Source organism: Pantherophis guttatus, chromosome 5 (assembly GCF_059756535.1).
Source record: "Pantherophis guttatus breed Tessera chromosome 5, ASM5975653v1, whole genome shotgun sequence".
Lineage (NCBI taxonomy): Eukaryota > Metazoa > Chordata > Lepidosauria > Squamata > Colubridae > Pantherophis > Pantherophis guttatus.
Window position 1 is genome coordinate 28,880,727 of NC_142067.1, and position 15,873 is coordinate 28,896,599.

Consider the following 15,873-nt stretch of genomic DNA (forward strand, 5'->3'; position numbering starts at 1 on the left):
TAATTCTGGCCATTGACTGGACAAGTCCCTACTGTTTTCTTGCTAAGGTTTGTCATTGAGTGCTTCCTAGGCTGAGAGAGACTGGCCCAAAATCATCCATCTGGCTTCATGCCTAAGGCAACAGTGGGACCCATAGTCTTACAGTTTCTAGCCTGGTGCCATCAAACTGGCACTAAACTGTTCCCATATTCACTTTTACTAATCACCTTCCTGGGGAACCAGCAACTGGGCAATTGAAATCCAGCTGTTTTGTTATTAGTACAAGGTCAGACAGTTTTGCTAGTTCAGGGATGGGGCTAAGTAGTAAAAATTGAAATGGTTTGCTTTCTAATAAGCCATCCAGTTGTATCCTTAGTTCTGACAAAAAATAAAGAAAATGCCCATTTTGGTGTCAGATCTCAGTGGTACAGTCTTGCTGATGGTGACAAGGGCACAGACTACTGACTTGTGTTATAACTTCTGGGAATTATATTTACAACATCATATTAAGAAAGGTTGCTCTATGCTCACTGCCCTTAATTTATAGCCCAATTTAGATCCAGAGGGGTCTGTTTCCTAACTTATATTTAGTGGATAAAGCAATGATGGAAATTGTTTATTGTGCTTTCCGAATTGCAAGATTGTAGATTGTGAGTGTACTCTGCCTCCCATCCTCATCAGTTTGCTGGCTAGAAAATTTGCATTTTCACAATGGATTTAACCTGAATGTTCTTCAGCTGTGCAAGTCAAAATTGTGCAGCTGTACAACTGTGCCTTTCCTGCCATCTACCTCTGCCAAAAGATTAGCTTTCTCAAGTGGGTTTCTTTTCAGTTACTTTTGCTCTATCAGCTGTGACAATTAAATACAGAAATTAAGTTTCTAGCCGCTCTACTATAGAGATATTAGGGTGTTCTGTGCAAAAAAAAAAAAAAAAAAAAAGCACCTAGTCTTTTTTATTACCACATGTTTAATTCACAGCCATGAAATCTATCAGTGAGACTTGGAGCAAGAATCAATTGTGGTCCACTAGAGGGCAGTGATAGCTATACCCACTAAAGTGGAATTCACAGGGCAGAAGCACTAAAAAAGAATTATCTTAAATTGCTGGAAAGCAGGAAGACATCTGCTTAGGAGGATTTCCGAAATTCTGAAGAACAGTTATTAGGACACTGATTACTGTTCAAGTCTATGTGGTCATAAACAAAATAATGTATTCCTTTTAACTCGTAATGTTTGAATAATGCTTGTCATACACACACACACACACACACACACACGGACACGGACACGGACACGGACACGGACACAGACACACATATATAGTCATGATCATAATGTGGATGTCCATGAACTTAAAAAAAACAAATTAGACTTATAGCCACAAAAATTTCTATAAACAATTGATCTCATTAAAAATGCAATCTATTAATTGTATATCCTCTAAGGATTTTCTGCAATTTGTATGTCATCTTGAATGACTACTTTCCCTTCTTTCTTTTGCTTGCTTTTTCATATTCCCCCCCACCCCGAGTATGCCATATATCCTGATTTCTTATCTTTCCTGTCAAATTAATCTTGAATTTCTATATTGAATCCAAATGCAATTTCTTTGTTCTCTTTGAACTTTGCAAAAGTCCGCAGTGTGATAAATATCTAGATATGACTGTGAAAGTTTGCATATTCCTGGCGATATTCATCAACCTCAGGACTTACTTATTTATATTAATACTAGATGAGGGGAGACACAGTGAGCAGCTTCCCAATACATAATTGATATGTTACAGATTTTTTTCATGCAAGTGACCTGCATACATATGTGAAACACAACTCTCTCAATTACTAGCTTGAGACCAAATTATGGTTTAATACACTTTTTTTGTCAAAGTATGAAGTCTGAAACGGATGAATTCCAATCTAAAATGTGCTATCTTTAGAGAATTCCTCCGTTGTTTAAAGTTAATGATATCATATAAAGTCTGTAATTGAAATTATTTTTTAAAAAAAACTGGGAGAAAAGGAGGTGGAAGGAGTATTGTTTACTGCCTTGAATTGCTAAAAATAAATAAAGGTGGGGAAAATAAACAGAAAAATAAATATATAGGAGGCCCTTTGGGTCTGCAAGGTACTTAATGAAAATACATTTTTTTCTTACATACAGGTTGAGACTGTATATCCCCAGAATTATCCTAGATGTTTTGTAGGCCTATTAGGAGTGGACCTCTAAAGTACCCAACGTTCCTTCTTCCCTCAGCCTATAACACATGAAGTTTACTAAACTTTGTGTGAAAATAAAACAGGGAGAACAAGTATGAGGTGGCCTGGCAAAGGTTTACCTAGAAGGGCAAGAAACATACACAATTCAGAGATGAAGGTAATCATAGCAAGTATGGATACAGGACACAAAGCATTCAACATCAAGGTATTTAAAAAGTTGCTCAGAGTTTGATTCAGGGGTGGTATTGACTTACTTTCCCTACTGGTTCACAAATGTGAGTGCACCCCTATCCATGCATGTGCCCGGCCTTCCACGCATGCACTTTGCTGGCGTGCGCACCATCCACACATGCACCCTGCCTCAAAAATGTGCCTAAATAGGGTGGCATAGAGCCGGGGCGGGTGGGCAGGTGGGCGGGGCCACCCGCAATTTCTGCTACCGGTTCAGTTGAACCAGTCTGAACCAGCTGAATACCACCTCTGGTTTGACTGCTCTGTAACAGAATGCTATACACCAGAAGCAGGGGTGAAATCTAAAATTTGTTACTACCGGTTCTGTGGGCATGGCTTGGTGGTGGGGGTAATATGATTGGGTGGGCATGGCCACCTTTTTTTTTTTACTTTTAAAAGCATTTTTTCTATAACCTTAAGAGGTTGCAGAAAAAAATGCTTTTAAAAGGCTCTGACGATCCCAGCTGAGCCACGCGATCATCAGAAGCTTTTTTTTTACTTTTAAAAGCATTTTTTCAGCAAAGAGGTTATAGAAAAAATGCTTTTAAAAGTAAAAAAAAAAAGCCTCTGATGATCGCACGGCTCAGCTCGGCATGTGGGGGGAGTGCAGGGATTTTTGCTACCGGTTCTCCGAACCACCTGCCATCATCGCTACAGATTGGGTGATCAGGTCGGAACTGGGAGCATTTCACCCCTGACCAGAAGCCCCTGGTTTCTATGTAAATATGGTTGATTTTGATTAGAGCTTCTAGAACAAACAGGGTCATTCAGGAATATTAAACTACTTCTGAGCAGGTCTATACTAACAAGGTGCATTTAGAACAATTTGGAGCTCCTCTATATCTCCAACTTTTGAATATTAATTAAGGACTCCAATTTTTAAATATTAATTAAGGAGTGTCAATGCTCTTGAAAACTCTTGGTTGTGACACTTTTTTACATTAAAATCCAGAACTGCTGAGTTAATCTTGCTAATTCAGTAAGAAAGGGCCATTAGAATAACTTTGGTGGCACTTCAAATAACCAGTCACAGGATTTTTCACAAATATGTTTGCCTTGAAAGACAATACAATGATTGAAGACATATAATATACTTAATTCCCACTGAAGAATTGAGGAGGAGCTGGGGTTTTATTGGCTTTGTGCATGATGTCCAAAAATATTCTGAATGAAATTCAGTGTTCCATGTGATCATAGCTTAACAGTTTACAAGAGCCTGTAGTATAGTGGACTAAAGCACTGTTATTAACATTCAGCTGCTTGCAATTACTGCAAGTTCAAATCTCACTAGGCTCAAGGTTGACTCAGCCTTCCATCCTTTCAAAGGTAGGTGAAATGAGGACCCAGAATGTGGGGGAAATAAGTTGACTTTGTATAAATATACAAAAGTATGAAGGCTATTGCTTAATGCATTGTAAGCCGCCCTGAGTCTCCGGAGAAGGGCAGCATATAAATTAAAGCAAAAAACAAAAATACAAAAAACCTGCCTATAAGTATATACAAATTCAGACTTTCCATGCCATACTGAGTAGACAGTCATAGAATGGGTGGGTTTACCATATGCATCCCTACTGTATTCCACTATGATTTGTTTTTGTTTTTTAACCTGGGGTATGTGACTTCAAATGTCACTGAAGCCATAAATATAAACTGATAGTCTCCCCAGTGCAGTAGTTTTCTCTCTGCCTCAGTTCCTTAATTGTAAAATGTCAGCATGATAAAGTTGTTGTAGGAAGATAAATGAGAAATTTTGCAAAACATTTTGGCATGTTTTCTAAGCACTTAATAATAACACTGTGGCAACCATAAAGTTGTAGGATTTTTTAATAGGATTTTTTCCCCAGCCTGATGTATATTATTAAGGGTAATCTACACATGCACTTTCTAGCAGGACAAAAGGAGAGGAAGCTTTTCGTGTTCTTCCGTGCCATAGTCAGCTCAGCCATGTTTTCTAAACCTCCTTGAATGAAAGTTTATCTCATAACAGTTGAGTTCATATATTGATCTAAGGAATAAAGCATAGGTTACATATCACAATAGCTGAATTCATATACTATGTCACATCCAAATCAAACAAATTCTATTATTATCTTGGCACAATCTATGAAAAATGTTTGTATGAATCCAATTGGAATAGACTCTAGGCTTCTATGCCACACAAAACACTTGTCTTCTTTCCTTTTGAGATTCATAACCCAATCTGTTTGATAGTATCAGGCATATAATTTATTTCATTTGAGTGTTTTTGAAAAAAAGAACAGCCTAGCTAGAAACTTTACCCAGCACGAAAGACTTAAAGCATACTTTGGTATCTATTAGCGAGACAGTACCATTATTGGCAGTTCTTTAGTCTGAAAATGTTGCTGTCAAATTGAATTTTGTAACTTGTTAATTTGAACAGTAAAACTCAGAAATAAAATCTCACCATTTAAGGGTGCTTTTTTTGATGAATTCCAATCAGTCTGTATAGGAAATTAATCAAATACAGAATATAGATCCTGAGATAGCACTGATGGATATGGAAAAGATTGAAAAGCTTAGGGAAATATAGGAAATGAAATATCCATGGTTGATAATACATAAAATACATTATCTGCATGCAATAAGAGCTGCCCCTGGCAAGCTTGAACAGGTTTTCTTCATGTCAAATTCAAAAGAATTGTGACTGACCACCAGTGAGAGAACTTAACCAATTATTGGTGGAAAGTTAGTCTATGTCCTAGAAATAGCAGACTGCCTTTCTAAAAATAATTACTTCTTTTTCCTGGACACTCTCTTAAGCCATATTATACTTCTACAGAAGACATGTTCATAGGAGATTTGGAGTTGACTAGTTAAATAGTACTTACTCCTGAGGCCATTAAAAGTTTTAAAAGGGGAAGGTTAAATTCTGGTCCTGCTAAATCTCATTTTTTACAGATTATATAACTTCTTCCACATGAATCTTTAGCAATGGCTCTTTAAAAAATGAAAAGAAAAATCATCCAGCTATATCACGGTTAATATCTCCTGTAAGTGGCCACAATGTGAGATTAAAGAAATCTAGATCAAACTAGAGGAATACAGAGTTAAATGGTAAGTTAACCACACTGAGTCTTTGTCATCCAAGATCTAATTACAGTGAAAACAATGTCTTCATTTCTTTAAATAATCCAAACATAAAATGAGCATAGTAAAAATGGAAAGATATTTTATAGAATGCTTGCCTACTATATTGAAATCATTTAATTTTGTTTACTAGTTAAATCTTTTTTTTATAATAATGAGGATAATAGGGAATATTTGCATATTAGTTGAATGGGTGGTATGCTTAAAAGATGTTGCTCCCTTCGTTCAAAATCTTAAATAAAACTGTTAATTACTTTTATGTAATGCATGCATTTATGTAAAACCAATGAATTATTTAAAATATTTCAATTCAAAATATAGATTAATTTATATGGATAATATAGTATCTAATAATACTGTATATATGTTAAGTATTATCATCATAAATGTTAGGATATGATGTAAATCTAACAAGTTGTCCAGGCAATATATGTGTTCTATCACTTTAAATGTATTATGTAACTTTAAATGTAATGCTGAGTAATTGTACTGCTGAGTCATTGTAATGACTAATGACTGCTGACTGAATGCTGACTGCAATTATCATAATTGTACTGTTGAGTCATTGCACTGCTGACTTCACTTATCTTAAGTGGATAATTACTAGTGTAAACTGTATATAAGAAGGAAGCCGAGCTATAGTCATTGTTGAACTTGCTCTCATCATTGCTTGACTTGCTGCTTGACTGGAACTGTTGATTGGAACTGTTACTGTCGTGTGTGAAGACATGGATAGATATGCTACCATCGTGATTTGTTACCAGCGTGAATTACTGCTGTTTGTCTGGTAAGAAGATATCTGTAACTTCGGACTGATTTGAATGGCTAAAGACTTGGACTGACTAAAAGACTATGCAATTGTTTTTCACTACAAAGTAAAAGCTTTGTTAAACCAGTTTGTATGTATTGTATTAATTGCTCTCAGTACCGTTTCTCTGTGTGCTTACTCTGCTGGTTGGTAACACAACAATATCCTTAACAATAGAACCTTGATAGTCTTAATTGAGACCTGGATTTGAATATATCTGTGATCATCTTAATGCATTTAGCCAAACCATTGGCTTTAGCATTATTTATCTGGGCATTTGTACAGTAATTTCCTTTCAGTTTCATTAAAACAACTGGTTCTAGTATTATAACTAGTACTGAATTACTTCATATCATGTATAATTTTATAAAACTGATTTCACTCATTTTGCTTATTTTTTTCCCCAATCTATAACTTTTAAACTAAAACATTTTAAAAAAATATTCGTCAGTATGGATTTTTATACTCTCTTGATGTTTCTAGTTAACCTCTTCCAAATGTATAACATTTCAAAAACATAGTCTAGGTGAGGTAGTACCTTAGATTTTTATAAAAACAATAAAATGATGTATAATGATCTTCAGCACAGGATTTGCCTTTTCCTGCAGCTACTACCCACTGGGTCAATATATTCACAGTAATATGATAGATTGACTGATTTTATTTGTGTCTTGCCTAACTGTTTTGATAGTACTCAAGGCAGCTAACAAAAAATTAAAAAGTAACAACAGAATATATGAAAGTAAAACACAAAATAAAATTAACAGTAAAATAAGTCCTAACATTATTTAATTAAACATCTAAAGTAAGAGATACATTTGATATTTGAAGTTTTTTTTTTAAAAAAAATAGCATTTGAATAGAGCCTACATGCAACTTCTGAGAGAATGCATGTCATAGTGTGAGAACAATACAGGGGATTGTCATACATGCAAGAAACATAGATCTTTAACAGCAGATCTATTTTCAAAAGAAATCTCTTAACAGCTGAATGGGTTCATAACAGAGAAAAGGTCCCTTAAATAGCTAGGCTCGTTACCCCAAGATCTTCTGATAATTCATGAGAAACCCAGGCCCCATTTTTATTTATATTTAGCGGCGAATTTTATTCTGCACTACAGACTTTTCTTTGAAAAAAGGTGTTATAGGAAACTGATTCATTTTAGCTACAGAGAAGCTTACCATTATAGTCCCAGCCAATGTCAGCAGGAACCTCAGTAGAAAATAACCTGAACACTGACTTCATGAAGAGCAATTCATCTCTTCAGACTTTTCTTTTTCAGTGATTTCTAAGCATGCCCACTTATCCCATTATCTATGTCAGAAGGAAAACAGTATTACAGTATCGCTGGTTGTGATTTGTATCTGTGATGATTTTTTTTTTTCGGTGCTTAACCAAATCCTTTCTTAACTGCTTCTCATTCCACTTTGGAAGAGTAAAGCATTTGATTCTTCAATTTTATGCTAGTTTCCTATGTGAGGGCTTTTCGTTCAGTCCTAGATGATGATCGGATATGAAAACCAAAACCAAAATGTAAGACACTGAGAATATCACTTCTAATGAAGACCTCTGCACTAAGGATTTTTATGCATTTAAAATAAAATATAAAATAATAATTCTAAACATTGAATCTATGCCTTGGGCCCATTATAGTCAGGATTGCATTGTACAATTAGAAGACTTAATCAAATGAAACTCTGATTAATTAGTGAACATCAATTGTAATCAGTACTAAAAAAAATTAGGAGTTTAAGACCAGATTTATTTTTTTAAAAAAAGACCATCTTGGTTCATGTTTGTAGGACATCCTTGATATTATATCTTGAGGAGTAAGGTAAAGGAGTCCCTGTGAGTTGTACTCTGTTAATTGTAGCGGACTTTAGGGGGTGGTACTCATCTCCATTTCTCAATCTTGAGTAGAGTGCTAATATATAGAATAAAATAGAATAGAATTCTTTATTGGCCAAGTGTGATTGGACACACAAGGAAATTGTCTTGGTGCATACGTTTTCAGTGTACATAAAAGAAAAGTTACATTCTCCAAGAATCATAAGGTACAACACTTAATGATAGTCATAGGGAACAAATAAGCAATCAAATCCTATTAGAAAACAGTCAATATAAATCTTAAGGATACCAGCAACAAGGTTACAGTCATACAGTCATAAGTGGGAGGAGATGGGTGATATGAATGATGAGAAGATTAATAGTAATGCAGACTTAGTAACTAGTTTGACAGTGTTAAGGGAATTATTTGTTTATTTATTTTATTTTTATTTTTGAATTTGTATACCGCCCTTCTCCCTGAGGACTCAGGGCGGTGAACAGCCAGATAAAAACACCAGATACAAATATTAAAACACATTTAAAAATATATATAGATTTGGCCCCGTTAATTAAAAACGATCAGCAAAACAGAACAATTAATAAAACCCTTAAAAAGAAATTAAGCCAGCCCGGCTTGTTGAAAAAAGAAAGTTTTAAGGGCACGGCGGAAGGCACTGAGGTCATGGATTCTCCTTATCTCAGGGGGCAACTGATTCCAGAGGGTAGGTGCCCCCACAGAGAAGGCCCTCCCCCTGGGGGTCACCAGCCTGCATTGTTTGGCTGATGGCACCCCGAGGAGGCCCTCTCTGTGGGAGCGCACGGGTCGGTGGGAGGTCGTCGGTGGCAGTAGGCGGTCTCGAAGATAACTAGGCCCTATGCCATGGAGCGCTTTAAAGGTGATAACCAACACCTTGAAGCGCACCCGGAAGACCACCGGGAGCCAGTGCAGTTCACGCAGGAGCGGTGTTACATGGGAGCGCCACGCTGCTCCCGTCACTACCCGCGCTGCTGCGTTCTGGACCAGTTGGAGCCTCCGGGTGCTCCTCAAAGGGAGCCCCATGTAGAGAGCATTGCAGTAATCAAGGCGAGAGGTCACGAGGGCATGAGTGACTGTGCACAAGGAATCCCGATCAAGAAAGGGCCGCAACTGGCGAATCAGGCGAACCTGATAAAAGGTCCCCCTGGTTACAGCCGTCAGATGTTTAGCAGAGTGATGGCGTTCGGGGAAAAAGGTTCTTGTGTCTAGTTGTTCTGGTGTGCAGTGCTCTGTAGCGTCGTTTTGAGGGTAGGAGTTGAAACAGTTTATGTCCAGTATATATCAGCAAAAAGCCCCATCTGATCCAGTGTTCTGGTCCCCAGGTGATTGCTAGTTATATGAGAAACCTGCAAGTGAAAGACTCATAGTGGCTTTACAAATGCAATAGATAAACAAATGAAGCAAGCAAAGTAGCATCCTCCTACCAGATTCCTTCCAAATGAGATATCACTGTACTGAAGGTCATATATGCTTGTGTGACTATTGAAACTATCATATTTTTTTCTGATTCTTTTTCAAAGCCATCCAAGTGTGTGGATATTACTGGTTCATGGAGTAGGATGTTGAAGAAACTGACTATAGTACACTCGGTGAAAATTATCTAAAACACTAACCCTTTACTCTCCTTTGTCTAATCCCTCAATTCTTAAGTATATTTAGAATAGTCTACTCCAGAACATAGTAAATTTGAAATCTTCAAAATATAGACAATTTTATTATAAATAAATAAATAAATAAATAGTATTTAACAATATTGAATCATATGAAGCAATAAGTTACTGTAGTCCTGTAAAATGTCATCATTTAGGACAGTGATGGAATTCAAATTTTTTTATTACCAGTTCTGTGGATGTAGCTTGGTGGGCGTGGCTTGGTGGGCATGGCAGGGGAAGGATACTGCAAAATCTCCATTTCCACCCCACTCCAGGGGAAGGATACTCCAAAATCCCCATTCCCTCCTCACTTCTGGGGGAAGGATTTTGCAAAATCTCCATTCCCACCCCACTCTGGGGCTAACCAGAGGTGGTATTTGCTGGTTCTCTGAACTATTCAAAATTTCCGCTACCAGTTCTCCAGAACCTGTCAGAACCTGCTGAATAGCACCTCGATTTAGGATTAGAATAGTGAAATAGTTTCTGTGCAAAACAAAACAAAAAAACCTGTAAAGCGATATACCTGTACCCTTCTAAGGGCTATTACTGGGTTCAAGTAGCTCTATCTGGCTTATCCTGCAGCTGTCACCAGCTCTCTGGAGCCATCTATTTTAACGTCCTATATCATAAACTGTGTGAAGCAGATGTTGATCTGTATATAACACTCATAATAAAGTTCTGGCATTGTGTAATTCACACATAATGGCCTTATTGTGTTGAAGCAGAATCGGGATTATGTTTTTAGAGTTGTTTTTGATATTATTTCCCCAAAGTTCCACATCCCCATTTGCATAGCAGTGCTGAATATTATTTTGCTTTTATAAAAGCTATTTTATAATACATTTCTTTTTGTGATTTTTAAAGATCAATGCCTGGTGAGATTTTTCATGGTAGAATATGGTATTTATTTATTTTTTTGTACTCAGGTACAAGTTGATGCATGTATATGTGTGAGTGTCCTGTCTTCATTTCCAAAACTCTTCAGAAGTTTTCAGGTTCTCTTTCTTTAACAAGTTGGAAGAAAATATATTGTGACAGAACTCCTCAGATGGGGTTTTTCAAATCAGAGACTTGGTAGGTAAAGAAGAAATATAGTGACCCCCCCCCAAAAAAAAGAAGAAGCAACACTAGCATTCCCAGCCATCAAGCAAGAGCAAAACAAGTTCTAAAATAACCTCCTAAAATTCTAAATAAATAATAAAGCTTTGAGAAAAACAAAGCCTTCCTTTGTGGCAGGAGAAAATGGTCAGGAAATAAATTATGTTATGGTTTGCAACAGAACCTTTATGTAGAAGGAACTAATGTTTGGGCATTTGCATGCCCAGCCAGCATCCTTCATTATTCATGAGCAGCTGCTTGTGAGGGTTTCTTTGCAAGCAATCATGGTCTGGGTGTCAATATAGGGCATCAGTGAGGGGACATCGGGGACAAAAGTAAAAGCTAATCCTAATCCAGGTAAAGCCTTCAACCAAGGCTAATGCATCATAAAGCTTCTGTCAACAGTACTGCATTCCATTATGATATTGTCTTTCAAAGTTCTGTCACGCTTGAAGTGCCTGAGGCTAAAATATTTTAAGGCATATTTTGAAATCCAAATTTCCTATAAAATAGGTCACTATATACATATTGAAAAGCACCTTTCCCTCCAAATGTACATCTTATTTTGATATGCTAAATAGGCTGGGAACTGTATTGTGATATTCACAATCATGTTAAAAATAGTTGTATTGATGTATATAATACTGTACGTTCAAAAACAGGCTGTCATGGTTTAAAATAGAAAAGACACCATCTCCAAGTGCATTTTTCACTCAGTCCTGCATACATTTGTGATATGGCTCCATTAATTTTGGGATTGTTGCCTATAAAATATGTAATTAGAGGCCCCGGACAGCAGAAGAATGCCCATTTTTGAAAAAAGACATGAATGGCTTTTTTTTATTTTAAATTTACTTTCTATCCCTCAAGAAAATATCCTCTAATAAACACTATATAATTAACTATTGCATTATTTAAAAGAAAAGAAACATTTCTAAAATATGCCAATTCATCAGTAAAATATGCCAATTCATTATATAGGATTTTATCTCCTATATATTATCTCCTAAATGTCAGGGTTTCCATGGATGCCCTAATTAAATCATGAGTCTTGAGCCAAGCTTCAAAAGAAATCTAGGTATTTATTAGGAGCTTCATGTCGGCACGTTCCCAAGTGAAGCCAGCTCTTACCCTACGTAATTTACGCTCCAATTATGTCCCTGTTTCCCCCCCTCCCCCCAGGGTGTGTCATCAATCACATTTGCCAACGGAGCAATTTTGCGGGTTGTAGAGGTCACTCCCCTTTGACTGCTGCAGGTATCCATGGGATACAGCCTTGAGGGAGATAAGCGTGGAATGTGTACCTGTTTTTTTTTTGCTGTTGTACAGTTTTGCCAGTTTCCCATCCCCCCTGGCCTATGGCAACTTGAGAGCAGGCCAGGGATGCTTTGCGAGTTGACACTAAACCTTATCTCCTAAATTTAGAAAGAAAACTGGGGCTCATTTTTTTTTTCAATATTTCAAAGCTATATTATCTTTTGACCTTTTTTTTTCTTTTGGAAAGGCTATATTTCCTCCCTGTTTTGCCAGGAAGAGGATTTAATCTTTTTTTTTTAAAAAAATCTTTTCTCAAATACATATCATCCTTCTGTTCCAATACTTATGAATGCCTCCTCTGTTTTCTCCTTGAGCAAACCCTGATTTTTATGAACCAGAAGTCTGTTCAGAATGCCTCTGAAAATATTTCACCTTCAGGGAAAAAGAAAGGGTAATTAAATAAATAATTAAATAAATAGTAATATAGGACTTGCCTTAACTTCTGTTCGTCAGTATTACATCAATCACAGATTAAGTGACGTTTTCTCTGCAGGCTTCCTCCTATTTCCTTGACTGAAGGAGCCCTTTACCCCTTTGTTGGGTTTCATGAGTCATTTTCTTCCCATTGCATCTCCTCAGGCATTCTCAGAGGGTAACCTTAAGTCCTTTGGTTGTACAGTTGTGAAAGGTGCAATTTGACAATCACTGACTGAATTAAATTAACAGGAAGTACTCTGTTCTTTTAAAATGCCTACATAACTTTTTATTTATTTTTTTCTATTATTGCTAAATGAGAAAGAGAGAAAATGAGAGAAGGGAGGAGAATGGAAATGAAAATGAGTGGGCTTCCTGGTTGTTTGGTTTATTCAGGTGGATGATTATTGTAATTTTGTTCATATTGCTGACAGCAAATAAAAATGGCATTTGACTTTATGACTTCAGAATGAAGTGGAGGATTCACTAGATGTGAATTGTTAAAAGTGTATATCTGAGGGATGTTAACACCTGTGGATGCCTTTAAATGCAAATTTTAATCCAGATATAATACATTGTCCTTTATCTAGAATCAGTTCTAATATTTCAATTTCAACCCATATAAAAGTCAGAAGCAATAACGATAGCACTTAGACTTCAATACCTCTTCACAGTGCTTTACAGTCCTCTCTAAGCGGTTTACAGAATCAGCCTATTGCCCCCAACAATCTGGGTCCTCATTTTACCCACCTTGGAAGGATGGAAGGCTGAGTCAACCTTGAGCCTGGTGAGACTCAAACTGCCAAATTGCAGGTAGCCGGCAGTCAGCAGAAGTAGCCTGCAGTACTATACTCTAACCACTGTGCCACCGCAGCTCAGGGTGTACTTTTAACAACAATACTGTCAAGGATTATGGTTCTGTTCACATTATGTTTATTAAAATAGAGAAGACTTAATGTAGTAGATGGCTTTTAGACTATTGGTATATCTAGCCTCTTACTTTGTGTGGCAGCAATAATCTTGGGAAAAGAGATTTTTTTCCCCATATCTCATTCATGTTTTCTGTAGCTCTTCCTTTATAAGAGTGGAATTTTTACCAACTGTCTGTTTCTAGAAGAGTTAATGAGTTGATCTGGTTGATGGAAACATACTCAAATTGCAATTCATGCAGACATAATAATAGTTTTACTTCTGCTGGATAATTCTCTTCCAGGGTGGAATCAGTTTAATAAGTGGTTGATCACATCTGATGCGGAACTGCCATTTCTAGCAAAGTCTGGAGAAGTAAAGTAAGAAAGAAATCACATTTGAAATCCCTAGGTAACTTTGGTTATGAATAGGAGAGCCAGGTTTTTCATCAGCTTTTATGTACTTCATTTCTCATAAGAAATTGGCATTTTTCTAAAAATAGGTGATCCATCAGCTTTACATTATCCCATATGTCATTTTTGAAACAATTTATTCATCCTATTTATGAATGTTTAAATGATTTTGGTAAATTCATATCAGAAAATGAAGGAAGGGAAGATTATGCAGGTATCTAGCCTGAATAATATTGCAGTATTGTTTTTCTGCAGCATACAGTTTAGGAGCTTGCTGGTTTAAGGAGATCCCGCCTAGCAAAGGGTTCTGTGTTATGAAAAGCACTGCACTGTGCTTTACCCAAGGGTGAAATCCAGCAGGTTTTGACAGGTTCTGGAGAACCGGTAGTGGAAATTTTGAGCAGTTCAGAGAACCAACAAATACCACGTCTGGCTGGCCCCAGAGTGGGGTGGGAATCGAGATTTTGCAATATCCTCCCCCCAGGAGTGGGGTGGGAATGGAGATTTTGCAGTATCCTTCCCCTGCCACGCCCACCAAGTCACACCCACCAAGCGTCACCATGCCCACCAAACCCAGAGAATTGGTAGTAAAAAAAATTGGATTTCACCACTGGCTTCACCCACAATCTCTGAATTTTTAAATCTGGCAATGCTTCGGTGTGCTGCAGATAAAGATTTTATAAAGATAAATTTAAAACAGTACTGTGTATTTCTTCCCAAGGGAGTGTGAATAAACATTTTGTGCCACATCATATCATCTGTGTCCTGTTTGCATTATAGGCAACATATTTAAAGCTGCCAGCATACAGTCTTGATGCATTTTTACAGCCTACAGTCTTGAAGCTAAGGCCAGGAAATGTTCCTTCTTTGCTGGAACCCCTATACTTAGAACAGCCTATCCCCTGAAGTAAGAGTTGCTTAAACTCTAACTACCTTCCTGAAGATTGTTGTTCATCAACAATGAATTTGATATAAAAAAAAATGGGTTTGTTTTGCTTATTATTTATTATGGATGTTTTTCTGTTTTCTCATTAAATTCTCTGCCTATAGAACTTGTTTAGGGTGGCAAGGCTAACATTCTTTAGGTCATTTACTCCCTTAGAGTCAGCTTTTTCAATGTGGACGATTGAAAAGTTTTGCCCTTCTGGTATAATGTTACATATCTTGACAACTCAAATGCAGCTCAGCTCAGCTATCATCTTGAAGTGACTTAAATCAAACTGAATTTCTATCCAATTTTGAAAAACGGATTTAAATCAAATCATGCAATTTTTGACTCTCCAGTTTTAATTAAATCAGGAGATATCTATGGTTTTATTGAGAGCTATTGTTGTGTAGTGGTTAAGATATTTGGCTAGAAACTGGGACACCCTGAATTTTAGTGCCCTCTTAAGCACAAAGCCAGCTGAGTGACCTTGGGCCGGTCACTTTCTCTCAGTCCTAGGAAGGAGGCAATGGAAAACCACATCTGAAAAACTTTGCCAAGAAAACTGCAGTGATTTGTTCAGGCAGTCTTAGAGAATTAGACATGAATGAATGGGGGGGAAATGGTTTTAATGAAGTGCTTTTCTCTAAAACTAGATTGATTTATTTTCAAGCTCTCCATATAGTAAAAATGTGTGGAAAGGAAATGGTATAGAATTGATTGGTTGATTTACATTAGCTTTCTTTTTTGGAACAAGATTGTTCCCAAACAAAATACTTTTATTTTTGGTTGTGGGATATAGCAGAGCAGAGAATTACGTGCTTGCTTGAAAATGCTGGATTTGAAGTTTTACTTTTTCTGCCATTGTTTGGCAGTTTTCAGTCCCGTTCCATTTCATTTTTGTAGCTTGAATGCTTGTTGAATAAAACATACTTTATT

At 36.8% G+C, this 15,873-nt stretch overlaps 2 long non-coding RNA genes across 4 annotated transcripts in view; one reads left to right on the forward strand and one right to left on the reverse strand.

The window, feature by feature from the left end:
- LOC148113312 (uncharacterized) overlaps positions 1-15,873 on the forward strand; it is a 219,057-nt gene that overhangs the window by 67,386 nt on the left and 135,798 nt on the right. The gene's annotated exons all lie outside the window — the stretch shown is intronic.
- LOC117662306 (uncharacterized) overlaps positions 1-15,873 on the reverse strand; it is an 83,850-nt gene that overhangs the window by 11,191 nt on the left and 56,786 nt on the right. The window contains exons 2-3 of one of the 3 annotated variants that reach the window (XR_004590317.3): positions 13,877-13,963; positions 12,806-12,878 (exon numbers count right to left, since the gene is read on the reverse strand). This is a non-coding gene — a long non-coding RNA (uncharacterized LOC117662306). Of the gene's footprint in view, positions 1-12,805; positions 12,923-13,876; positions 13,964-15,873 lie in introns of those variants that run through there. The other 2 variants (XR_009621028.2, XR_004590316.2) reach the window with 2 other exon arrangements.